This window comes from Camelus bactrianus, chromosome 1 (assembly GCF_048773025.1).
Source record: "Camelus bactrianus isolate YW-2024 breed Bactrian camel chromosome 1, ASM4877302v1, whole genome shotgun sequence".
Lineage (NCBI taxonomy): Eukaryota > Metazoa > Chordata > Mammalia > Artiodactyla > Camelidae > Camelus > Camelus bactrianus.
The window spans coordinates 89,653,999-89,681,094 of NC_133539.1; the positions used below are offsets into that span (position 1 = coordinate 89,653,999).

At 42.5% G+C, this 27,096-nt stretch overlaps 1 long non-coding RNA gene across 1 annotated transcript; it reads left to right on the forward strand.

Moving 5' to 3' along the window:
* The first annotated feature begins 17,108 nt into the window (after positions 1-17,108).
* LOC141578442 (uncharacterized) lies at positions 17,109-19,494 on the forward strand. Its single transcript, XR_012508837.1, has 2 exons — positions 17,109-17,197; positions 18,460-19,494. It is a non-coding gene; the product is annotated as an uncharacterized LOC141578442 (long non-coding RNA).
* The last annotated feature ends 7,602 nt before the right edge of the window (positions 19,495-27,096 follow it).

Sequence of the window (27,096 nt, forward strand, 5' to 3'; positions counted from 1 at the left end):
CTCTATTGTCTTCATAAATCCAACCTCCAGCTTGGTCTGCAGCTCTTTGTAATCTCTCCAGCCTTTCACCAGATTCCATGACAATCCTGCCTCTCACCTCTTCACAACGTTTCTTGAAAGCCAGAGGTTTCTTCTCATGAAGGCCTCTGCATATGCTCCTCTCTACCTCAAATACTTTCTCAGTTCTCCTTCCTCTTACTTCTTAGTTAAGCCTCACTGATTCTTCACATCTCAGATTAGATAGCTCTTCTTCCAGGAAGCCTTCCCTGGCCACCCAGGTAAGGCTAAGTTCCCTAGCCCTGTTCTTGTTAGTCTTTGTCATGATTGCCTGTGTCCCCACTGGACTGTAATTTCCTTAGTGGCAGGGACCATATTTGCCTTCTTCACTACTTGATCTCTGGCATTTAGCACAATGCCTGGCACATAGTAGATGCTCAATAAATATGGGAGAAATGATGGCCTGAAAGCAACTGGGAGACCCTAAAAGCAGCAGCAGAGTCAGGGGGCTTTCCAGGCCAGGTTCCTTGTATTGCACATATATGAGAGAGGCTGATACCGACATAACCAGGACCTGGAAACATCAGAACAGAGGAAACCCAGAGTCTGGTCTTTTCCGACAGCAGGAAGGAGCTGCAAAAATGTACTACTGGGGAGAAGAGAGTGACTCTGCAGCCAAGACTCAGGGCTGGCAGCCTGAAGGCCGCTGTCTGGATTCCACAGGCCTGCTCTGCCCATGGCCAGCTGGAGCGCTTTGCCTGGGAGCCACCTGGAGTGGGCTTTTGACTCCCCATCTCATGAGCTGCCTGGATCCAATCAACAGATCTGTCTCAACCCATCTGCTGACGTCCCTCCACTCAAATGTCAGCCTTAATGGCAGACTGATGATTTGTTCTTTCTAAGTCAGGTCAAGGGCAAAGGAGGCTGCGGGATTTGAAAGAAGAGAGTGGAGGGGGCTCAAATGGAAGGGTCGGGGGTGGTGTTATTTGCTTGGTCTCCACTGTGTCTTGTGGGTATTTCTGTGTACTTGAGAGATGCTGGGAAACCAACCACTCTAGGCTGACTAAGGGCTGGGAAAAAATAGCAAAGAACAAACCACCTCTCTTGTTTGTTCTCAGGGGCTGTCACTGATAGCATCTCTGCTCTCTGGCTCAAGACTGGGCCAGGTCTGGCCCGCCAGATGATGGGGGGAGCATCCTAACAGGTGTGGGGGAAGGCCCGGCAACCTGGCAGAGGGGCCTGTGGCTGCAGCTCCCAGTGGGCCAGCACCCTGCTCCTCCTTTGGTGAGGCAGGCTGCGAGTGTGGCTGCTGAAGCTGCATTATCCTGGTTCAAATCCCAGCTTGGCCATTTATGCCTGGCTATGTGCTCTTCAGCAAGTTACTTAAAAGTTCTTTGCTTCATTTTTTTTTCTCTTGTACCCTTTTCACATGTTTAAAGTCCTTAGAATACTGCTTGGCACCTAGTAAATACAGAGGCAGCATTTTCATCTGTGAAAAGGGAAGACTGGACCTGGTGAACTCTGAGAACCCTTCTGATATAAAATTCATAACATGCCTGGATCCAAATCCTGAGTCCACCACTGCCCATCTGGGAGCTCTCAAGGTCAGGGTTAGCTTTGTCCCCTCAAAGGGCCTGGGAGAGTGCCTGACACAGAGTAGGTACTCAGGACAGTTTGCATGTATGCATGAATTGCTTGGGGAGGATCCTTTAAAGAGGCGTGAAGACTTGTTACGAAGAAGTAAGTGCCGGTTTCCCTCTGCTGTAACAGCTGGCCCACAGCCCAGCTGCCACGGCCTTCGGGAAAAGGGAGCGGCCTCTTCTGTCTTAACAGATGAATTTGTGGTCTTGGGGAGCACCGAAGCCATGAAGGAAAGGGGGACAACCAGAATTTGGATGACCCAACCAGAAATGTGTGGCCCGGCCCCCTGCGCAGGGAGACCGGCACCCAGCTGACCTAGAACCCAGCCGCCCAGCAGGAGGGAAAAGCTCATGGAGTCAGAACCCAGGGACCTGAGTTTGAACCCAGTCCTGCTTTGCTCCATTGTGTGCTTTGGGGCAGAGCACATACTATGTCAGACAATCAATTTTAATAAACCAGGCAATGAATTTTAAAGCACTTCTCACAATATTGAGAGAATGGATGACTAGAAGCATCACTAAAGTCAATATTCTCCCTTCCTTTCTCAGGAGGTCAAATTATGTAACTTTTTCATGGAAAATTTTAGTTACCAAAGTGCTTTTAACATAGCTTCCCATGCACAGAACACCCCTGCAGGGCAGGAACCTTTCTTCTGTCCGTTTTGGAGATTTGATTTGCCATGGTTGCTAAGATCACTTGACTAGTTGAACCCAGATTTGCAGACCGTGAATCTTGCCATTTTTCTTTCTCCCTCTGCCTCCTAGCACGCAGTGCAAATGTCCAGACTAACATGAGATCTTTCGGATAGTTGAGTAAGAAAGAAATCTGGAGAATATAAACGTGGGGTGCATGTGATTATGGCTCAAACTGTCAAGTGGGCGCCACTACTCCTGGGAACTGGAGAGAGAGCAGAAGGACCCACGAGCTGGCCCAGCTGTGAACATTGCAGGGTGTTCAGCTCGCCTATGGGTGACGTGCCCAAGAGGGTGCTAGTTACTGAGACAAGGTGGATGCTGAACTCATAATAGGGAAATTCTTCTAAAGAAGGGAAAGCATGCAGCCACTGTGGAAGACACTATGGAGATTCCTTAAGAAAGTAAAAATAAACTTACTATATGATCCAGCAATCCCACTCCTAGGCATATATCTGGAGGAAACTCTAAACTGAAAAGATGCATGCACCCCAGTGTTGACATCAACTCTATTTGTAACAGCCAAGACATAGAAGCAACCTAAACGTCCATCCACAAATGACTGGATAAAGAAGATGTGATATAAACACACACACACACACACACACACACACACACACACAAAGTAATACTACTCAGCCATAAAAAAGAATGAAATACTGCCATTTGCAGCAATATGAATGGACCTAGAGATTATCAAACTAAGTGAAGAAAGTCAGACAGAGAAAGACAAGTATCATATGATACCGCTTATATGCAGAATCTAAAAAAATGGCACAAATGAACTTACAAAACAGAAACAGACTCACATAGAAAACAAATGTATGGTTACCAAAGGAGAAAAGTTGGGGGGGGGGATAAATTAGGAGTCTGTATATTACTATATACAAAGTAGATAAACAACAAGGACCTACCGTATATATAGCACAGGGAACTATATTCAATACCATGTAATGGCCTATAGTGAGAAATAATATGAAAAAGAATGTATATATAACTGAATCACTATGCTGTACACCAGAAATTAACACAGCACTGTAAATCAACTATACTTCAATTAAACAAAAAAAGGGGAAAGCCTGAGTTCTTTGACCTGTCCGAGATCTTGGTATTTAATGCCTTAATAGAGAAAAATAGATCACTATATCACAAATTTGTTTTTAGAATATATTTCCTAGTTGTAGTTCAATATAAATAGTTTCTTTTGTAATGTTCTGTATTTTATGCATTTAAAATCTAGACGAGATCTATAGCTTTACCAGACTATTGAATGGCACAAAATAGGTTAAGAACACTTGATCTAGAAGCAGATTTATGTGAAGCTAATAAAGTTAAAGCTTCAAGGTCCTTCACTTTACCCTGTCCTTTCAGACTCTGTTCCTCAACTTGCATTTGTCCTTTTATATTATTTTCTTAAAAGATTCCAGCATTTGTATCTATTTCACACCCCATAGCACAAAACTGTGATCCACCAAGACGATTAGCTTGGTAGTGGGCACAGAGCAGGCTTTCAGTAATTAATTTTGGGTTGATAGGTTCTGGGAAATGTAAAGAATCCTTGAGGTGTATCTGGAGATCCTTCAGACCCCAAGTGAGCACCTAAACTCCCTAAAAGGAGTGGGGCATTAGGGGCTTGGGAAGGGAAGGAAGGGCTGGCTCTACAGCTTGGAGAGCTGTGGGATGAGAAAAAAGAGGAGAGGAGAAAATAATGGAGGAAGACGAGTGCAATAGTTCATTTTGGGTCTTTAGCTACGTCTGATAGATCTTCCTGGAGAGTATTCTCTCAACTTAGAAGGAAGATCTGGGGACTTAGTTTGAGGATTCAAAGCCTTGAATAGTCTATTACACCTCCTCACGAGATCACCAGGCAGCTCTGCACTCTGTGCCAAGCATTGCCCCAGGCGCTTTAGGGGTACAGGGTGGATCCAGGTGTAGTCCTTGACCTTGAGGAACTTCCAGCTGCTGGGTGATATAGTCAGGATTTGAACCCAGGGCCTCGGGCTTCCTGTTTTGTGTTCTAAATTAATACTGTGTTGCCCAGTTAGAAAATGCCCAAGTCAGCTTGGAGCAATCAAGGAAGGCTTCTCGGAAGAGGTATCACTTGTGAGCTGAGTTGAGCTCAGCAAGTGAATGAAGAAGGAAGTCTGTTCTACAGAAGGAAAACAATATGCTCAAAGGCCATAAGGTATGAGAAGAGAAAGGCATGTTTAAGCAGCAGCAAATTATGTGGAATGACAAAAGTAACAATAATAATGATGAAAGGATGGTAGAATGTGCGTAGGCAGAGGAAGGAGATGAAGCTGGGGACTAAAGTTGGACCCAAACCATGGAGTACCTTAGCTCCCATGCTACTTTGCCTTGTGTCTCAGTGGCACTGAGAAGTGGTCGATGTGTTTCAGGCAGGGCAGTGGCATGACCAGCACTGTGACATGGGACACTGTGTTCATGGGGACCTTCCAGGAGGGTGTTTCCCAAGCCTAGTCACTTACTAATATAACCGTTTTTCCTTCTTTGAACTCACTTTTCCTCCAGCTTTCCCCACCATGGTAAATGGTAAATGAGACAAATGTGTGTCTCAGGTCAAATATCTGGGGTCATCCTTGATTCTTCCCTTTCCTGCACTGCCAACATTCACCCATTAGCATGTTCTCTCCTTTCTGCTTCTAAGACGTAACCCAAGTCCATTCATCACTCTCCATAGCCATCGTGTCTGCTTGTCATCAGGTTTCTCCTGCCTTCCTGCAATCTCATCCCCATGCAGCAGCCAGACAAATGTGAAAAAATCAGATACTGTCAACTCCTCCTTATATCCCCTTACACACAGCTCTCCGCTGCCCTTGGAACAGAATCCGAACTCCTCACGGTGGCCATCGGAATCCAGGCTCGTCTCCAGTAACCTCAGACTCAGTTTACTCACCCTCTTGTTAGCAGGTCCTGGCCAGCTGGTCTTCTGATGGCTTCTAGGACTTGCCAAGCTCTTCCTGACTCAACTCTTTGGACTTGCTGTGTCCTGTTTCTAGACACCCCCCCCCCCCGAGCGGTTCCTGCCGCCTGCTCCTCCCCCACCTTCCAGCTGAAATCTCACTTGTCGGGGGGCGCCCCGCACACTTCCTGCAGTTATTCTTCACCACAGCACATGGTGCCTTTCTCCCACAGCTCGTTAAGTAATAACAACAATAATAAATTTAAAATATATATACATAACCTTTTTCATCTAAATTTGGTTTATTATGCTTACTTATTTGAGGTCTGTCCTGTCCTGGGAGAACGTGGGCTTCTTGAGGGCAGGAGCGCGTCCATCCTTCACCGCGGTGCCCTCGGCCTCACACAGGAGATGGGGCCTGGAAAACTCAATAAATATTTGTTGAATGAGTGATTGAGTGAATAAATGCATGCCATTTACTCTCCTGGAGCAAGGCTTTTTTTCCCCTCAGTTGTCTCTCATTCTAAGAAGGGAAGGGATGCTAAGTGGAAAAACAAACAAACCCCCCCCCACCCCCGCAGATTCTTCCCTTTGGTCTTGTCTTTCTCCTTTGCCAGTCTTCACTTATTGGTTATGAAGATGAATTTCTGATGCTGCTTCTTTTTCCCCAGAAGATGCACATTCAGTGCGCTGACTGCTGAGGCCTGTGGTGACAGCTTTTCAGCGAGTCTAGGAGCTGTTGCTTGCTCCTGCCAGTCAGAAAACAACGCCATGTCAGAGCAGGGGAGCAGCAGTGAAGGCAGCCCACCGCCCAGGGCAAAAGGCTGAGCAGAAGGGATGGGAGAAGCGCACTTCAGGCTTAGCCCATTTGTTGTATAAATGAGGAAACTGAAGCCTCAAGAAGTCAAAGGAACAAAATCCCATCCTGTTTTTCCTGACTGTCCGCCCACCGCCACCCCAACCTGTTTCTGGTGAGAGCCTGGATCTGAGTGACATCACCGCCCTGTGGTCCATTCCTCACCAGGGTCTGCTCTGATGTGGACACAGGGTTGTGCTGTCAACAGCCTGCTTGTCCTTCTTGAGCACTTAGGGATGTGCCTGACATTGGAGTGCCCTCTGCCACTCTACAGGAATCTAATGAGACTTTATTTTATTTCGTTGTTTTTTTTTTGGGGGGGGAGGGGATGTGGGGTAAATAGTTTTATTTATCTATTTATTTTAATGGAGGTATTGGGGATTGAATACAGGATTTCGTGCTTGCTAAGCATGTGCTCTACCACTGAGCTACACCCTCCCCACAAGGAGGCTTTATTTTTATTCTCAACCCAAATCCTGCCCTATGGGTTAACGAGGTTTTTAACTTTCTAACTTAAAATGCAGTAATAGAACTTTTCTTCATTTATATTTAATTTACTTCTGACAAGATCTAAGGCAGGGCCACCACAGGGGACTTGTGAGCCTCATGTGATTTGAATGTCTCATGCCCTGCAGGCATGCTCTGCTGAACCCCCACAACTAATTTGAATTAATTGCCAAGATTAAAACTTGGGCATTTTAATGTAATAATCTGAGATTATGGCTTCTCTTGAAAAATACAAATATCCAGCAATTCTGGGCCACACTCCATTATGGTAATATTTGGCTGGAACCGAGTAGAGTTTGCCTCACGTAGACCTGGGGACACTCCCTAGTTTAACAGTCACTACTACTCTCATGGCCTTACATGCAGCTGGCTTTACTCATTTCTTTTACCTGCTCAGTTGTTATTATTTATTTTTTTGAGTTTGTAACCCTTGGAATATCCTTCCAAAAGCATTCTGGATCCTGCTGAGGTCATGATCTTGCAGACCTTCAGCACAGCACGTCCCAGCCTTCGTCTTCACAGTGTGAAACCAGCTTCCGCTACACTGGGTCATGGTCATCACATGCTTTCACCTGAATGACTGTGAGAACTGAAGCAAAGTCAGTCCAGAGGGATTTGGAGGAAAGATGCAGGCGAAACTCAAGATAAGCTGTAACTATTTTAGGTTAGGAAAGAGACAGATTCAGATTCAGAGAATCCTCCCAAATTTCACTTGAGGAATAGTTATTAAGGCTCGACTATACTCCGGGCACAAAGAGATAAAAATGTAGGTTATTCTCACCCACTTTCTACCATTGCCGTCTGCTTCTGCTCCTCCCACTCTTCTGAAGTAGCTCTCTCAAAGGGCATTAACAATCCCTGCTGTGGACTGGACTGCCCCTCCCACCCCCTCCCTGCCCCTTCATAGTTTGAAGCCTTAACTTCCAGTGTGATGCTATTTGGAGATGGAGCCTTTGGGAGATAATTAGGTTTAGGTGGGGTCGTGAGGCTAAGCCCCCATGATGGGGTTGGTGGGCTTATAAGAAGAGACACTAGAGCTCTCCCTCTCTCTGTCTCCCTCTCTGTCTCCCTCTCTCTCTCTCTCTCTCTCTCTCTCCATCTCTCTCTCTCTCTGCCATGAGAGGACACAGGGAGAAGGCAGCCGACAGCGACTCAGGAAGACTCACCAGAACCCCGCCATGCCGGCACCCTGACTTTGGACTTCTAGCCTTCAGAACTGTGAGAAAATAAATTTCTGTTGTTTACGCCAGTCTATGGTATTTTGTTGCCGCGCCCTAAGCAGACTAAATAATGGGCAAAAGTCCATCTTTGACGTTATCCTTTCTTGCTCTGATGCTTTTCTCTTGGAAAATTTCATCGTTTTTCCAGTGGTTTCAAACTCTTCCTTGAACTCCAGACCCACATCTCCACTTACAGGCACATAAACCAACAGGATTCAAATAAACCACTGCCCTCTTTTTTATTGATGTATAGTTGATTTACAATGTTTCAAGTGTACAGCAAAGTGATTCAGTTACACACACATATATAAATCCATTCTTTTTCAGATTCTTCCTCCCATATTTTTGCTTTTGAATCTGTTTTCCAACCTGGAAACTGGGAGTCATACTTCATTTATTCGTTAGATAGTTGTTTTTTGAGCACAGTGTGCCAGGAATTGGTGTAAATGCCAGGGACACAGCAGTGCGTAAGAACTTCCTGTCCTCATGAGCTGCGGCAGGACTGCTCCTGCCCCTTCACCCCATGTCCAGTTGGACTCCATGTCCTCAGTGCTTAAAACCTCTCCAAAGCTGACCCTCTCCTCCACCCCCACTGCTTTCCTTAAGCTCTCATCTCCCCTTACCTGGACGTCTTCCTTGCCTCCTAACTAGCCGCCCTGATACCAGGCTGCTCCCGCCCTCCACCAGAGTTAACTGGAAAAAAAAAAATCAAATCTGCTCCACAGCTGAAGATTTCTATCTCTCCTTTCACCAAGGGACCCTTTTGTTTGGCTTCAGTCACCTTTTGCTTTTTGATCTGGCTTCTTCTGACTTCTCTAGCTTTTTTCTTATGAAGCATATAACACATGCAGAATAGTGCCCGTGGTGCAAATAATCAGTGAACTTTTATTACTTTATTTTTTTTGTTTGTGGCAGGAGGTAATTAGGTTTATTTATTCATTATTTATTTAATGGAGGTACTGGGAATTGAACCCAGGACCTCGTGCATGCCAAGCACGCACTGTACCGCTGAGCTGTACCCTCCCCGCTCAGAGTGAACATTTTACCATCCCCCAAACATGTCAGGTTCTTTCTTGATACTTTGTTATCTGTATGCTCAGTATTCCCTCCACCTGCACTGTCCTTCCCCCACCTCTTCTTGGCCTAAAGTTTGAAGAGCCTGTTTTGGTGCCAACTCTTTGGTGAAATTTTCTTAATTTTTCAGGGTAGTTTTTGAGAAAAGTTGCTCCCATGCCCACCTCCTCCCTGCCAAACTCCCACAGAACCCCGTTCACGTACCAGAGATACCTGCTGAATTCCTCTATTATTACCTCTCTGTCTGCTTTGAGGACGGGGGTCTATGTCTATTTATTTCTAGATCTCTAGTACCTGCTGGACGAGCCTGTTCATAGAAGGCAACTGACACATTATTCATAAAGACACGTTGTCCAATCTCAAAGAAAGTTTACTCTGATAGGGAAGCAAGACCCGAGCACCCACACCGGGAAGTCCGTGATCACTGCTGTACGGTGGGAGGTTTGTTCCCAGGTATCTTTAAGTGTTTATTGCCTTGTGAGTAGGAAATGTTGTTCATTATACCTTTTGGTTTCTTCTGATGGTGCTGGAGGACTGTGGGTTAGTTTCCCATGGCTGCTGTAACAAGTTTCTAAAAGCTCGGCAGCTGAAAGCCATGGCAATCTGTTTTCTCACAGCTCTCAGGGCCGGAAGCGCAAAATCAGGACCACCGGGCCGAGATCAAGCTTGCTGGGGGACACGGCAGGCCGGTGTCACAGGAGGCAGAAGAATTTCCCAAAGACAAAGAAAGTTTAAGAGACGCAGGAAAGTTTACTAGAGAGGCTGCTACGGGCAACAGCGGCCACACAGACGGAGGTGCCTGTGTGAGCCCCGAGGGGGGACGTGCAGGGCCCTTTACTGAGGAAGGGGCTGTGCACACAGCGGGAGAGGGGACGGGTTTCTGATCCGCTACGGGTGAGGTCAGGGGCTTTGGAGTATGGCGAGGTGGTGGGGTTTACGACTCCGATAAGATGAAGACATGGGCTGAGACAAGCAGGGTAGTGGAATTTACAACTCCGATAAGGAGGAGACGTGGGCTGAGAAAGATCAGCCTGGGCTGCCGTGAGGTTAGCCAATTCCCAGGGCTGTTAATTCTGCTATGGCAACACACGTCAGGAAAGGGTGTACTTTATGTTCCAAAGAGGAGTAGGCGGATGCCAAGCGCTGGAGGTTTGGAGGTCACAAGGCCTCGGCAGGCACCGTTCGGCACGACAAAGCTGTCAGCGGGGGTGCTCTGCCTCCTGAGGTTCTAGGGGAGTCCATTGCTCGCCTCTTCCGGCTTCTGGTGGCTGCTGGTATTCCGTGATTTGTGGCCATATCACTTCAATCTTCAAGGTCAATCTTCAAATTTCTCTCTGCCTTCACATCCCCTTCTCCCATGTGTGTGTGTGTCTGTGTGTGTATGTCTGTGTGTGTCTGTGTGTCTGTGTGTGAGAGATCTCCCACTTATGACACACACAATTGCACTTAAAGTCTACCTGGATAATTCAGGATCATCTCCTCATTGCCAGATCCTTAACTTAATCACATCTGCAAAGATCCTTTTTCCAAATAAGTCAACATTCATTAGATTCCAGGGACTAGGACCAGATAGTTTTGGGGGCCATTAATAAGTCTACTAAAGACTGCTATTGATTTTGGTGTGTTAACCTTGGATTCAGCAACATTTAAAAGGTTTGTCTGAAGAGTCAACTTTTCTATATAGACAATTACATCGTAAGCAGTGAACACTTTTGTGTTTACCTACTGACCCAAAGAGCTTCTTCCTTTTGCTTCTGTCTCCCTCTGCCTGTGCACTTCTTCTCTGCATTCTTCTTTTCCTCTTTCTTCTTTTTTTAAAATTTCGGTCTTATTTTCTTATTTTTAAATAATCTGAATAATTATTTTCCTTTTGTGTTTGTAACAGCTTTATGGAGACACAATTCACATACAATTTACTCATTTCAATTGTAAAATTCAGTGGCTTTTAAGTATATTTGCAGTTAGGTAATCACCATCACAATCAATTCTAGAACATTCTTCATCACCCCATAAGAAAACTGCACATCTTTTAGCCATCAAGCCTCCATCCATCTCTCCCCTGAAGCCAATGCAAGGATGATAATGTAAGGACATTAGCTTTTCTCCTTCGTTGTCTCCACCTTCTGCTTCCCAGGATCACATTCCAAATAAACTACCTACATGCAAGCCTGTATCTCAGGCTCTGTTTTCAGGGAAACCCAGGGGAAGACAGTTTTGTCTCACAAAAATAAGTTGGTCTTTCTTTCTTTTTAAAATTGTGTTTGCTGTGAGAGTTGCCTTGAGTAGGGATCATCTGTTGAATGTTGTTGAAACCTGCCTATGGGACTGCACTGTGCCATTTGTGAGAGGAGATGGGGGAACTTTTCTCCCCTGCAACTTATTCAAGTTCTTAAACTGTTGTTGGTTTATTTAATCTTCTGTTTCTACTTAAAATTATCTCTATAATTATATTTTTCGAATGTATAATGTTTTCTCCTTCAGTTTTAACGTTTTCTCCTGTATCTGCAGTTGCGTCTTCCCCCTCATTTCTAATGCTGTGCCTAATTCCTGGCTTCTCTCATTTTTCTTGGTCACTGTAGTCAAGGATTTATGTATTGTCTCTTCAAAGTACTTTAGTTTTATTGATCATCATTAATTTCTGCCTTTGTATTTATTTCTTTTTTCCTGTTTTTTTTTTTCAGTTTGAATCAAATGCTTTCTTAGTTAACTCATTTATTTTTCTTAAAAATTTTAATATATGAGATATCCCAAACACTGAGAAAACCAAAAACCAAAGACCAATGAATACCCTCTCCAATTAATATATTTGTAATAAATATCAGTGTAACTAAAACCCAGAAAAAATTCTGCACCCAAAGCCAGTGTGTTGGGGGAGGGTTCCCATACCAATAAGCAATTGCCCAACACCAACTGGGTGTCCAACGAATCAACACAATTCCAACACTATTGAAGGAGCAGGACACTGTGGGGTCCTCCCTGATACAAATCCTTTCCGTATCTCCCATTTCTTGTTTGTAGGAAATAGGGTTCATTCAGCCTCTTTGACCTTCCCTGAGTTCTAAAGGGCAGAAATGCAAAAAAAGGAGAAGCAGTCAAGAAACAATCTTGTAGCCTTGGGGCAGGGTCCTGGTTCCTCCTCAAGGAATATATATGACAATATCTTTGAGTTCTTCTGAGGAACTAAGGCCCCCTCCCAAGTGGAGGCAATTTTAGGCTAAGCACAAGATTTCTGGAACACCACCCCATTACCTCACCACCAACCAATCAGAAGGAAATCACACACGCTGCACCCTCACCCCAGATTTTGCCTATAAAAATGTCTCCCTGAAAACCATGGGGGAGTTTGGGGGTTTTGAGCACAAGCTACTCATTCTTCTTGCTCAGCCCTGCAATAATCCTTTCTCTGCTCCAAACCTTGCTGTTTGGCCTCACTGTGCATTGGACACATGAACTTTTGTTTGGTAACACCATCTACCTGGAGATGGCATCAGATTCCACAGGTTAGGGTTAGGGTCAGGGAGTCCGTCTCACAGGTTAAGCGCCCCCTCCTTCACTGTGTTTCTGACTATCGATCCCACTTCCCAACAACCCCCTCCTTGGGTCTGATTAGTTTGCTAGCAGCTCAGAGTACTCAGAGAAATATTTCACTTACTAGATAAACCGGTGGGTTTATTATAAAAAAGGATGTGACTGGGGAAAACCAGATGGAGGAGGTGCACAGGGCGAGGTGTGGGGAAGGGCTTGGAGCTCCCTTGCCCTCTCCAGGTGCACCGCTTTCCTCCAGTCTCCGCCTGTTCACCAACCTCACAGCTCTCTGAACCCTGTCCTTTGAGTCTTTTCAGAGATTTCATTAAGTAGTTATAATTGCTTAAATCATCGGCCATTGATGATTTATTCAACTTCCAGCCCCCTCTTCTTCCTGGAGTTTGAGGGGCAGGACTAAAATTCCCTTTCACCCCTGGGTTGGTTTCTCTGGTGACCAGCCCCAAACTCAGGTGACCTAGGAGCTTTCCAAAAGCCACCTCATCAGCATAACAAAAGACACCTTTATAGCTCTTACACAGGAAATTCCGAGGGTTTTAGGAGCTCTGTGCCAGAAACCAGAAAGAAGACGAAATATCTATTTCTTACAGTAAAGCCAATATCACAGCCAGATTTGAAAAATCATATTTTTTCAATCTTAGTTACTAAAGATTTCTTATTTGCTAATAAAAGCATTTAAAACTACACATTTTCCACATTAATACAACATTCATTGCATCTTGATTTTTAGAGCTTTGATTATCGTTTAGTTACCAATATTTTAAAATTTTCTCATAATTTCTTCTTGTACTTATACATTATTAGAATGATGTTTTTAAAATTCCAAATGTATTTTTCCTTATCGTCTCATATCAATCTCTAATTTTATTGATCTGTGGACAGAGGATATTAAATCTATTCTTTTAAGTTATTTGATGCTTCTTTTATTGATTTGAGAAGATGCTTATGACATATTGTTGAGAGAAAACAGGGTGTTAAAAATGAATGCACCAGAGAGAAAAAGCATGTACACGCTTACAGGGAGAAAAGATAAAGAGGATATAAGCCCAAACATTTATCTGCCAAATAGTTATAACCAAAGTGAAAGGAGATTATGGAAGGATTTTTTTTTTTAATTTGCTTTGCTTCCAAAGTGTTCAATAATTTCTTCAGTGACCATATTGTCTTAAAAAATTAAGAATCAGTTTACTGTTTTTAAAAAGTATCTTTCCTTGTAAAAATAATCTATGTCCATTCAAAAAAACCTTTAAAAATATAGAAACGTATACTATAGAAAGTTGTTCAACTTAACATAAGTGCATACATTTATTAATTAAAAAAATGGTATTATATGTAAATGTATGCGTTATATATGTATATGTAGATGTAAGTATATATAGATATTTCTGTAACTTGCTTTCATCCTTTAAAATTACATTACGCAGATTTTCTTTCTCTATAGCAGACTGACCATATGATTTACACACTTATCCTCCTCAAACCTCATTGAAATGACAGCACAAAAGTCACAAAAGAGACTAAATCATGAAAATAAATTTTGAAAGGGGTAACAAAAAAATGAAACATAAGAAGAGTCTCAGGAGATGGTGGTGCTGTTACCCGGGAAGGCATGGGGAGGCGGATCAGGGAATAAACCTGACGTGTTTGGGGAGCAGACCACCTCCACTTCCTGCCTGGCTCCAGTCAAAGGTTAGTTCTTCAGAAAAATGGACCAGGGATGCTCTGAACTTGGGAACACAGGACATAGAAATTTCTCCGGAACATATCAGTAAGTGAAACAAATAAACACGTTGTAGAACAATATATATGAGTTAATTCCTTGTCTACCAACAGACAAAATGAAACATACGTACATAAATATGAATGTAAAAGCACTGACCGACAATGGAAAGATACATACAACATGTGTGGTCATCCTGTAGCTCGGTGCTGGGCCTCATCTCTAAATATTCTTCCTGGGTGATCTTACTCATTTCAGTGGCTTTCTAAGTTGTCTCCATGCTAAGACTCCCAAATTTTTGTCTCCTTTCAGAGAGGTTCCAATGTTGGCTCAGACTAAGCCAACCATATTATTGCATTCTGTGGCCACAGAGATTGGTTTAGGAAAGAGCATTAGACTCAGTTAGAGCCCATGAGACTTTGATGGAACTTCTTCCAGCTGACTTTGAACCTGAGAGGAAGAAAAGTCTTGTAGCATTCTTGCCATGGCTGTACCAGTTCACACTGCCACCAAATTGCTGCTAATTCTAGGTATTATCAATTATTTATTTTTCTATGCAAATCAAAACTACAATGAGGTATCACCTCACACTGTTCAGAATGGCCATCATTCAAAAGTCCACAAATAATAAATGCTGGAGAGGGTGTGGAGAAAAGGGAACCCTCCAACACTGCTGGTGGGAATGCAGTTTGGTGCAGCCATTATGGAAAACAGGATGGAGATCCCTCAAAAAAACAAAAATAGACTTACCACATGATCCAGCAATCCCACTCCTGGGCATATATCCAGAGGAGACTCTAATTCAAAAAGATACATGCATCCCAATGCTCATAACAACGCTACTTACAATAGCCAAGACATGGAAGCAACCTAAATGTCCATCGACAGATAATGAATAAAGAAGATGTGGTATATGTATATGTATGCGCGCACACACACACACACACACACACACACACACACACACACACACACACACTGGAATACTACTCAGCCATAAAAAGTAAAATAATGCCATTTGCAGCAACATGGATGGACCTAGAGATGATCATAGTAAATGAAGTAAGTCAGACAGAGAAAGACAAATATCATATGACATCACTTACACGTGGAATCTAAAAAAAGATACAAAGAACTTATTTACAAAACAGAAACAGACTCACAGATAGAGAAAACAAACATGGTTACTGGGGGAGGGGAATGGGTGGGTGGAGGGACAAATTGGGAGTTCAAGATTTGCAGATACACACTACTATGTATAAAATAGATAGACAACAAGGTCCTATTGTACAGCACAGGGGATTATATTCAATACATTGTAATAGCCTATAATGAAAAAGAATATGAAAAGGAATATACATATGTGTAACTGAATCACTATGCTGTACATCAGAAATTAATACAACATTGTAAACCAACTATACTTCAATTAAATATATATATATTTATTTTCCCCTTTGTGTTAGGAGTAAATATATCTAGTTTACATATTGTTTTTCCTTAGTGGGGTTAAGCGTCTTTTGGTATTATATGGTCATTTCTATTTCTCTCGTAAGTGGCCTATTCATTCTCTTTTTCATTTATAAATTGCACTGTTAGTCTGTTCCTAACTGATACGATGTTTTAAGGAATTGTAGATATGATTCCTTTGCTGTATGTATTACAAATATACTCAGCACGTTGTTTTAGATAACTATTTTCTATCATTTTAATGCTGCTGTTGATGCTGAGCGTGTCCTGGGACAGTCACTAATCCACTACGTCTATAAAGTCACAGGGGAATTAAAGACTGCAGCAGGCTCTCTCCAAGTGCTTATTCTTCTAGCCCTACATCTCAACACTGGCTCAGCGTGGATGGTTAAAATATGAAAATTCTCCTCCACAGACTGTTAAATCTTTGAAAGACTATACTCTTATTAAAATTTTCAACACAAAGAATAAAACATTTGAATAATCACTGTTCCTTTGTTTTATCCTTAAAACATAAATTACATTGAATACATTGACTTATGTGTAAATTACCTGATTGATTAAGAGTCATGAGAGTTTTCTGTCTTAAAAATTAAGTCCATTTAGTGGCAGGTTTTTGTGGCCTCTTTGAGTTCCCTGGACCAGCGGTTAGGAGATGCTGATTTATCTGGCTAGTAAATTATATAACAATAAATAGAAGAACAACTAACCTTTAAGAACATCAACAATGTGTCAGGCATGGTCCTAAGTGTGCTACACACATTATATCCTTTAGTTCTTAAAACAAGCCAAGAGGGAGGGGTGTGACTATCCCTCTTTTCCAGAAAAAGAGGGAGGCACAGGGGGCTAATGAGCTGGTGCAGGCTCGCTCAGCCTCTTAGGGGGGAGTAGGTCCTTGAACCCAGGCAGCTATGTGCACTGGCTGCACTTGAAGCCACTACACACACAGCCTTCTTAGTGCTTTGCTTTGCTTTGCTTTGTTTTGTGTTGGTTTGGTTTGCTTGTCTTCACCTTGAGTTTTTTTCATTTAAATCCATATGGTGTAGATCTGAGTTTATGTTATATGGCATGAAAAGGGGGAGTTAAATGTGATAAGAAATCTTAGCGAGTTTAATACTGAGCTCTCCAAATAGGATTGGCCTATATTTCTAAGAGATTAAGAATCGTTGAAAACATTCTGTGATGTTTCAGGCAGCCCTAACCAAGAGCTGAAGTCTGATTTTGGAATAATTGTAATTTTGACCTATACTGAGAACATGGCATATATAGGAGTGTATATATATATATATATATATATATATATATATATATATATATATACACACACACACATTTTTTTTCCCACTGAGTTTGTCTTCATCAAGCTGGTGGCTGGTAATTTCAGATGATCAGAAAGGCAGACACCAGCTGTCTTGGCAGGTTATGGGCTCCCGTGTCACCTTAGGGTATGTCAGCATTGCCCGGAGCCAGGCTGAGCTAGCAGGCTGAACTGCGCAGGGCAGGCTCCTAGGTACCTGGCCGTGGGAGCTGAAGGGAAGAGCTGGGAGAATCCAGGTGAGGGGACCTTTGACTCCTGGATGCCCAGTGTGGGGAAAGTTGTGCTGGGTCAGTAGGGGTATGGCCCAGGCACAGTGGGGGCATGAAGGCTCAGGGGATTGGGGTGAGATGGTCCCAAGGGGCTCCCAGACACAGGTCTGAGGAATGTGGTGGCCAATGGGTCATACTGAGTGGATTCTGTGCCATTTTGCTGGGCACAGTTCTGCATCTGAAAGTAGTAGTGCTATTTTTTTTTCCTTTTTGTTAAATTGAAGTACAGTCAGTATACAATGCTGTGTCAATTTCTGGTGTACAGCATAATTTTTTAGTCATATATACATACATATGTTCTCTTTCATACTCTTTTTCATTATATGTTACTACAAGATATTGAATATAGTTCCCTGTGTTATTCTTTTTTTGTTATTTTATTGAAGTGTAGTTGATTTACAATGTTAGTTTCCAGTATAAAGCGAAGTGATTCAGTTTCCTGTGCTATTCTTAAGCTCCTGCTCTCACTCCCCTGCTCTATTTCAGGGCTGGTGAGGAGACTTCGTGGCCAATAGCCTCTCACACAGGATACACTGGGTCACCCTAGATACAACGATGTTTAAAAATATTAATAAGAACTTAGATCTGTTGAGCTCTTGCGATGGGTCAGGAGAGATTCTAAGACTTTCCGCATGTACCAATCACCCTAGATACAACGATGTTTAAAAATATTAATAAGAACTTACATCTGTTGAGCTCTTGCGATGGGTCAGGAGAGATTCTAAGACTTTCCGCATGTACCAATCTTCTGAGGCTGGTATTGTTAATATCATCTTCTTCCTTATTTTGCAGATGTGGCAGTCGAGGCCAAGGCAGCTTATGAAAATTCCCCAAGGTCACACAGCAGATAAAATGGGCAGGCAGAAAGGGGTTCAAGCTGAGGGAGTTAGACTCCAGACCCTGCACATCAACTATTACGCTGTATTGCCTTCTTGATATGTTAGTAAAGGGATTGCTCTCTCTGGATATAAGAGGAGCCCTGACTTTGCTACACTGCAGAGAACAAAATATGTCAATCTCAAAACAATACTTCTTTCAGCCCTTCAGCCCTCTCCCAGAATTCTGACTGTGCACAGTCCTGTATGAGGGTGTCTTTTGTCTGAAGGTCTTCTCTTGATTTTCCAGGCAGGGGAACAGTTCACTTCTCAGCTTTGAAGCCACAAGAGGAGGTTTCATTACTCTCTGAATGTGTAATACATCTTTTCACTGCTGCTTTCTTGTCCTATTAGGCTCATTTTCCATCAAGTTATCTCTGAAGAACCAAGACAAACTGTGTTTGCTGAGTGGGGTCGAGCCACCTCCTGATTACAGGTCTGGCACGGTGATGTTGGGTCCTGGGTCTCCTTCCAAAGCCATCATCACTTAATGGAGAATGTCCACTGAGGCCAAGGATCAAAGCTGCTGGAACATGGAGGAACCAAATAGAAGAAAACTGCTTGTCTTAAAACCCAAATCCCAGACTTCCAATAGGGCAGAGTGAGAAAGTCTGCAAACCATCTCCCTAGAAAAACGACGATAAAACGAGACAGCATTGTCAACAGCATCCATTTCAGAGCTCTGGAAATTGACCAAAGGCAAACAACAAACAGAAGCATTTGTTTTTGTTTTTGTTTTTGTTTTCATGAAAAACTGCTCTATCTCAGTAAGAATAGCGGGAGACTATGGCACTCTTGACTGGGACTGCTCCCAGCCCCGTCCCAGCTCAGTCAGTGAAAAGGTTCTAGCAGGACAGGACACACTGAGAAAACCTGCCGCTTCACTGATGGAGGGAGTGCAACTGAGTTTTAGCAGAAGATGGAAAGCCCACTCCCAGTTGTGTTGTAAGTTAAAGGAATGATGTGAATAAGGAAGGCCAGTACTTTCTTTGTTTCCCTGAGGCTGCAGTCCAGGTTGGGGAAAGCAACACTATGGCCGACAAGCCAGAAATTTAATAAGGAGGTCCTAGAAATGAGACAGCCACAGAGCATCTTGAACAGTTCCCCAAATACCCCCTGCTGCCTTTTGAGCACGTGCAGGGTGGGACCAGAGATGATGCAAACCATCCACTCGCCGCTGGCTAACTGATGAGGTGAACTTGTAGAGATGTGGGTGGGCATGCAAGAATCTTACTGGGTTGATGGAAGTGCTCTAAAACTAGACTTTGGTAATGTTTGCACAACTCTGAAAATTTACCCAAAAATCACTGATTTTATACTTAAAACAGGTTAATTGTAGGGTATATAAATGATACATCAATAAATCTGTTGAAAACACTCAAATTCTAATTAACAGCTTTAAGAAATGTTGTTTTGAAAACTTCCCTTTGGTACATTAAGGCACTCCAAAATGAACTTCTGTCAGAATGATAATTAACTATTTTGGTAATAGATATGGGCCATCTACAATGAGTTCTTCAGTCCTGTATGTCCTGCTTAGAAGGCTTTAAATAGCTAAGACCATCAATAAACAAGACTCACTTGAAAACCACATATTTAAAAAATGTGAGCTCTGGGACATCATGTGTCAACATTTATTGAGCATGGAGTTTGCCACAGAGACTGCCCTCAAAGAACTTACACTGTTACAACTGTAAGTTGACATACAATAGCAGGTCAAAGCTAAATAATATATTAATATTACTGGGATGGGGATGGTAAAAAAAAAAAAGACCCTGCCAAACACACATGATAAATTATAAAGGTCTACCGCATCCATTGTTGCATTTAATCCTCATACCAACCTTGTAGGTTTTGCCAGAAGACAGGGAAACTGAAGCTCAGAGTGGTTCAGCAACTTGTTCAAGGTCACATACCCCACGCTGAAACTGAGATTTGAATTGATATGGCTGATTCTCAAGCAAAAGTTGGTAAGGATCTGGGATAACCGGCACGCATCCGTGGTTAGTAGGGGTGTAAATTGGTAGAGACTCCAGGGAAGATAACTTGGCATTATCTGTCAAATGACAACTGCATATATTCTTTGTCTTTGGAATTTCACTTCTAGGATGTTTGTTATATAGTCAAAATGGCCATCCATAAGGAATTAGTTAAATTAGGCTCTATTTCTAAAATGGAATACTATGTAGCCATTAATAAGGAGGTACAACAGAAACAGACTCACACTCATGGAAAATAAACTTATGGTTACTGGGGGAAAAGAGGTTGGGAAGGGATAAACTGGGAGTTCAAGATTTGCAGATATTAACTGCTATATATAAAATAAATAAGCAACAGTTTTCTACTGTATAGCATAGGGAACTATATTCAATACCTTATAGTAACCTATAATGAAAAGAATATGAAAATGAATATATGTATGTATAACTGAATCACTATGCTGTATACCGGAAATTAACACGACTTAGTAAACTGACTATACTTCAGTACAAAAGAAGGAAAGAAGTGTATCTGTATAGATACCTGAATAGAGTGATTGCAAGATACATTACTAAGTTAAAAAAAGTTGTTTCCCACAATTTTTGTGTGTTGTTTTAAAAGGGAGTGGCTGCCTAAAGAGGTGAGGAATTGTGGATACCATCATGAAGCCAATTACACAATTTTAAACAGAGATCTGTGGTTAATTTTTAACGGATGTCTGTGATTTCCACATTTGCAAGTAGCAAAGTAGTGAGTTGTTGACTAGGATATGGGGTTGCCTTATGACAAAGTGAAAATTTTTATGGGATTAGTGTTGTTGAACCCAAGTTCATGTGCCAATGCACAGTGAGGCCAAACAAAGCAAAACGTCAGAGTTTGGAGTGGAGAAAGGTTTATTGCAGGGCCAAGTAAGAGAACCAATGGCTCATGCTCAAAAGACCTGAACTCCCCCGTAGGTTTCAGGGAAGAAGTTTTTATAGGCAAAATTTGGAGGGAGGGTTGCAGGGTGTGGGACTTCCTTCTGATTGGTTGGTGGTGAGGTAACAGGGTGATGTTCCAAGAACCTCAATCATCAGCCTTCTAGTTCCAACCAGCCTGGGTCCATCCATGAACTTGTGCTCAGCCTGACGTTACCATCCTCCATCTGGGTGGGGGCCTTAGTTCCTGCAGAAGAACTCAGAGATCTGTAACAGGTTGTTGTGCAACACCCCTACCCCGACCCGCAGCCCCACCCCCAGGAAGAGCCAGGACCAGATCTCATGCTGCTGTGTTGTTTCCTCCTTCAGTCCTTCACTCCCCTCATTAGTAACTTAATCTGCCCTTTGGAACTCAGGGAAGGTCGTGGAGGCTGAAAGCCATTTTCCTACAACCAAGAAATGGGGGAGACAAGAAGGCTTTTGTGCCCAGGAGGGCTCGGTTTTATTATTTAGAAAGAATTCTTCTTAACCTTTCTTCTTATATTCTGGAAGCTCTTCTTTTTTCTGACTTGGTCAATCTCCATCATTCATTAAAAATTTAAAAATTAAATAAAAATAAATAAATTAAATTAAATAAATAAATTAAAAACAAAGTATCAGAGTATATTGTACATAGAAAGGCTACTATTTCCCCTTTTTTATTGAAGTATAGTTGATTTACAATGCTTCAGGTGTACAGCAAAGTGACTCAGTTACACACACATATATGAATCCATTCTTTTTCAGGTTCTTTTCCATTATAGGTTATTACAAGATGTTGAATATGGTTCCCTGTGCTATACAGTAGGTCCTTGTTGGTTATTTACTTTATATCTGTAAATCCCAAACTCCCAATTTATCCCTCCCCCTCCCTTCCCCTTTGGTAACCATTAGTTTGTTTTTTATGTCTGTGAGTCTATTTCTGATTTGTAAATAAGTTCATTTGTATCCTTTTTTTTAGATTCCACATATAAGTGACATATATTTTTCCTTCTCTGTTTAACTTATTTCACTTAGTATGATCATCTCTGGGTCCACCCATGTTGCTGCAAATGGCATTATTTTATTCAGAAGGCTACATTTCATATTGGGAAACTTTGTGTTTTATAATATGATTGTGTGTGCATATGTTATTTGTGTGTAGTGTGTGAGTTTGTGTGTGTGGTCTACATGTGCATGTATGTGCTTCTTGTGTGCATTTTTGTGTGTGATGTGCACTTATGCATACATATGTGTGTATATGTGTGATGGTTTAAAATGTATTTTTACTGTAGGCCTTGAACTAAAAAGTTTTAAATCCATTATCCTAGTTCAAAATACCTTATTTTATGGATAAGGAGCTGGAGGCTCAGACAGGCCAAGTCACTTGCCCAAGATGACTAACAGGGCTAGAATTCCTGCTCATGTGTCCAGACTTACAGGTTTCCTCCCTGTTTCATCATATTTCATAGAAGCCTCTGTTGCCAGTGGAGAGGTAGGTAACTGGACTTGCTTTTCTGAAAGAGCATGAGGCATGATCTGGATGTTGGACTGGAGGGAGCTGCGTGGAGGCTGGGACTCTGGGGAGGAGGTTTTTACATCAGCCCTGGTGAGAACTGGTGACTCTCTCCACTAAGGCATTAGCCCTGGGCCCACTAAGGAGAAGAAAGATGGGAGATTTACTTAGAAGGCAGCCATGACAGGACCTGGTGATGACTGAATTTGATGCAGTTTAGGAGAAAGAGTCAAGAAGTCCAAGTTTGAGACTTGGGTGCCTGGAGAAGTGGTACAGCTGTTTGCTGAACAAGAGACAACAGGAGAAAGAGCAGTTTCAGGGGCAAAGATAATGAGGATAGATTTGAGATGTCTTTGGAACCTTCAAATAGAGACTTCCAGAATGGAGTGAGAAATCCAGCTGGCAAGGCAGAAGAGAGCTCAGAGATGGAGCTAATTACCTGGTAGTCATCAATGGAGGTCAAAGGATAGCTGTGAGATGATCTCTTCTTTGGGTTCCACTGGTCCCTGCCCCTGAATGTGGTTTCCAGGGTTTCTTATTGGAAAGCCATGAGCAGAAATTCTCATGGCACATTACCTCAACCAAATGCCACAGAAATGCAAAATGAAACCACAGGGGACACACTCAGAAACCAAATCAACAAATTCTCCTCTCAGAAGCTCTTCCTTTATTTACTCGTTTGGTTTCCATTTGTGCCAGGGTAATAAAACAACCCTTTCTTTTACTTGGAATCTCTTTATTCAGCCACCAGGGACTTCCCTCTGGTAGAAGCAGCAGCCACCCCGAGGACTTACCCCAGAGACCTCAGAACAGAAGCAACTGCATTTCCACTTGAACTGTTATTTCTCTGTCTAAGGAATCGTCCTGACCAATAATCCTGCTAACCCTTTATGGGAAATTTGGCCTTGGGGCTCCATTACAGATATTAAATTCACAGTGAAACTGTGGAAGACTCCCATTCATTAAAAATTCCATTCATACTCTCCAAGCTAAAGACAAGAAACCACATTTTGGATTGTAGAAGTAGCCACTCTAAAAGACCCAACTGACCTATTATTTCTGTTATGATGTATGTTTTTTTGTGTGTGTGAATTCCAAGGGAATTCATGAAATAGAGGGAGAAAAATTTTCTTATTTCACTTGTTACATAGGCACTGCAGCTTTGTTGGGAGGTTGCATGGGTAGGGGGCAGGGACATTTCTCAGTGGCAGCTATGAAACTGGGCTATGTTAAAGGAATTTTGGATGCAGAATTTGCCTGGACTAAAGGTATCTAGAGGTTTTCCACTAGCCACAAATACAGGATCTGTCACTGACTAGATTAGTGACCTTTACAAGTTGCTTCACTTTCTTAGGCTTCATTTTTCTTCTTCAAGAAAATGCAAAAAAGCCTTTCCACACTAACCAGAGAGGGGCCCATACAGCGGAGTTGTTCTGGGCTCCGTCTTATAACTGAAAGGGGAATTTTCACAATGTCTGGCGCCTGCGATGTCCTGCAAACCAGGGAGGAGAATGTCCTCAAATCCTTGCAGTAGAACCCGCTTAGGTGGCACCAGCTGTCACTTCCAAAGGAAAAGTGATGGCATTAACTCATAAACCTGAAGAGAATGTAGGAAAAGCTTCTGCTGGCAGCTGGTGCCATTGTTGACACTGAGAACCCGGCTGATGCCAGTGTCCTGTCCTCCAGGAACACTGGCCAGTGAGCTGTGTTGAAGTTTGCTGCTGCCACCAGAGCCGCTGCCGTTGGTACCGCTCCACCTCTGGAAACTTCACTGACCGGCTCCAGGCCGCCTTCAGCCGTGTCTGCGGGTGGTTACGGATCCCAGGGCTGCCCCCCAGCCTCTCACAGAGGCGTCTGATGTTGACCTGTAACACAGACTCTGCGCTGTGAGGACACCGCCATCCCTGCAGCCAGAAGGGAGCTCACCCAGCGGGTCGGGACTCATGATGCTGGCCTGGGGGTTCTGCGCACGCACGGCCGCATCCCCGGGAGCGCCCCCGGGAGGTCAGGCCTGATCTCTGCTTCCACGGAGATCCTGACGGGACTGAGAAGGAAGAGCAGGCGGCTGCTGAAAAGGACTGTGACCCAGGAGAAATTAAGGGGGGAATGGGCTGCTCTAGGTCCCGGATTTATTGCTACTCAACTCGAAGTTGCCGGCGGGTCTGGAGGCGCAGGTGGCCTCCGTGCCCTCCAGCCGTTCCTACTGAAGCCGGCTGCGACCCGCCCACCTGAGACCTGACTGCAGCCCCCACTGCTCAGGCCGCTGGATGGGGAGGAACAGCCACTGGGTGGTCTCACGCTGATCCTCCACGTACTCTTAAACAGAAAATGGAAATACGGTTGATGGAAAATGAAGTTTCTTTAAAGAAAAGAGAAGGAAAAACAGGATCAGGTGGTCAATGAGTTTCCTTCTGGATCTAAAAATGCTTTGATTTTAAGAATGGCTCTACAGTAGCCCTCATTTAAAGGGCGATTGTATCAGACACTTGGAAGGATAAACTACAATTTCTTTGACTTGAACTTCACTCAGTTAATTAGACAGATACACATGGAGAGCCTTCGATATGTTTGGCACTGTGCTTGGTGCTGGGGAAGGACAAGGCACAGTACCCTGCTCTCGCAGGCTGTGGGGGAGACCAGACAGCTGTGTTTCAGAACCAGCAATGGCCCAGCTTTCTATTTCTGACTCTGTTACATCCTTAGTTTGCTCGGTGTAAAATGGAGTCAAATTCTGATAATTTATTGTCTATTTCTTCCACTAGCATGGAAGGCAGGAGTTTTGTTTCTTTTATTGACTGTTGTATGTTGAATAATGGGCAGAATGCCCAACATATCGGTGATTGACTTACAAGGTATAACGATGCGGCTCAAGTTTGAAGGCTATATTTAAAGGTGGTAGAAGAATGAGTTAGTACGATGGTCTTCAAACTGCAGTATGCTTATCCCAAAAGAGTTACCAAGATTTTCCAAGAAATGGATGAGCATGGATAGCTTTAGGGGAATCAATTTCTAGATCCTCAACTTCCTTAGAACCATTTCTCACAGTTGATCTGCCTGAGAATGCACAGAGAAAGTTGTCGTGCTGGTTTCTTTTCCGTCTTCCATTTTACAATCCTTCTTCTCTTACTTAGCAAATAAATGGCTTTTTTTTTTTTAAACTCCAGTCTTACTGGGACACATTCCCCCAGGTGGAAAAAGCACCTATGAAGAAACCCTGGGAGGTATAGGGGCAGGTCTGAGGGAGTAAATGACTCTAGTGCCTGGCTAGTAAATTTTTGCAAGCTTAGTGGTTTCCAACACTTTGCTGCCAACAAAATTCAAGAGCTAATGGATTTGTCATCTGATAGATCACTAAAAGTAATTTTTGATGACAGATCACAATGTGTTATTGGCATATAATTGAAAGGGAATTCAGAGAATTGATTGACATCACTGTACAAGACTCCTTCTATTCCCACCTACTTACTTAGGAACAGGTTTTCTCAAGGTTTACATCTATAAATGCAAATGATGGGAATAGAAATGATGGAGAACTCTGTTTCATTCTATCAAAAAGTAATATTCATTGACAGATACATGAATGAATTGGGGAAAAACTCTCCTCTCAATAAAAGGTGCGTTTTCAATAAAATTTCCCTTTTTAGTTCTGTAATTGTTCATCAAAGTTTATAATATACTTATGTTATTTTAATCAATTGATTAATAATAGTAATTGTAACAATAACACAGTATATTTTTGTTACTTAGAATGTTATGGTCACAGGAAATTTTAAGCTTTAAATTGATATTTTCATGTGTATTTATGTGTAAAAAACTTTGATAGGGTGATCAATAAAACATTTAGAAAATTAAATTAAATTATATTAGTACTAAATTTTGAGGGAGAACTAGAAAGGAATATAAATTTAAGAATGAAGACGAGCTTCCTCATTTATTTATTTTTCTTAATGGAAGTGATAGTCAGATTTCTTTGGTATTGAAATCCCATAGGATACATTTAAAAGGCACATTCCTTGTTTAAGTCTTCTGCCCATTTTTAGATTGGGTTGTTTGTTTTTTTCTTATTATGTCATATGAGCTGCTTATATATTCTGGAGATCAAGCCTTTATTGGTTTCATCGTTTGCAAAAATTTTCTCCCATTCCGTAGGTTGTCATTTTGTTTTGTTTATGGTTTCCTTTGCTGTGCAGAAGCTTGTAAGTTTAATTAGGTCCCATCTGTTTATTCTTGCTTATATTTCTATTGCTTGAGTAGACTGTCCTAGGAGAGAATTTTTGAGATGTATGTCAGATAATGTTTTGCCTATATTTTCTTCTAGGAGGTTTATTGTATCTTGTCTTATGTTTAAGTCTTTGATCCATCTTGAGTTGATTTTTGTGTATGGTGTAAGGGAGTGTTCTAGCTTCATTGATTTACGTGCTGCTGTCCAGTTTTCCCAACACCATTTGCTGAAGAGACTGTCTTTATTCCATTGTATATTCTTGCCTCCTTTGTCGAAGGTTAGTTGACCAAAAGTTTGTGGGTTCATTTCTGGGCTCTCTATTCTGTTCCATTGGTCCA